Consider the following 1,066-nt stretch of genomic DNA (forward strand, 5'->3'; position numbering starts at 1 on the left):
CCCTCCCCTCCCCCCCCTATTCCCTATGTAAAGAGGACAAATTATATTTTTGGGAAACTTTTCAAAATCTTTATTTTTTTTTTAAATTTTTTATGTCATTTCATGATATTTGGGTATATCGGGATTTAAAAAACAATATGAAAACAGCATACAGTTTAATATAGCTGATCCCGCTTCTCTTTTTTCGGGTTTTGAAGAGTTTTTGGGGGGAAAAATTTTTTAAAAAATTGGGAAGGGGAAAAAATAAAAACTTTGATCTTCCGGGGAAACTTAGCGGGTTGCCCTTTCCAAAATAAAAAAGATGCATTTTGAGGGGGGCCTTTATGTCAGAATTAATGACAGTTTTGTGAGGGTCTTCTTTTGCTTCAGGGTTTTGTTTAACCCTAACCATTAAAACAGACCCAAAGGCTAGACCATAGGCCAAAGGAATCTCCAGTTTTTTTTTTTTCCAGAAGGAGCCTTTTTTTCAGTATTATGGATCTTATAATAAGAGCAAAGTCCAGTATGATTCAGAAAACCTGGGGCCCGGACAGTGTGTTTATCAAAAAAAAAAAAAGAAATACTGTGAGAACTTTACAGTCCTAAGGTCTGTGAGTTCTCTAAGAGAATATAACATATTCCTATTACTGTAAGGTTACTCTGGTCATTCCCCAAAATTCCAGACATTTTTATTTCCTTCCTTTTGTTTTTTAAAAGGGGTACCATTTTGCAGGGTCTTTTCAATCCTTTTAGTCTTCACCATGTTTCACATATATCAAGCACAATGTTGTCTTGTGAGAACAAAAATCAAATGCAAAGTAGTTCCCTCTGCTGATTTGAATAGTAACGTCATATATGCATGTTCGTATCCTCCTCAAAAGGCCCATATAGCATAAAGGCTTCATGAGTAGACTTTAAAGCAGGTGTGTTATGAAGAAGCATGGAATTTGCAGTCTAAATATATTGGGTTTCACTGAAAAGATTCGGGGTTGCAGGAGAAAAGGGAGACGATCTTTTTTTAATTTTAATGTATAAAACTTTTCAATTTAAAAAAAATCGATTTTTGAAAGTAATGAAAAAAGGGGGG

This window comes from Penaeus monodon, chromosome 21, assembly GCF_015228065.2.
Source record: "Penaeus monodon isolate SGIC_2016 chromosome 21, NSTDA_Pmon_1, whole genome shotgun sequence".
NCBI classification, from domain to species: domain Eukaryota; kingdom Metazoa; phylum Arthropoda; class Malacostraca; order Decapoda; family Penaeidae; genus Penaeus; species Penaeus monodon.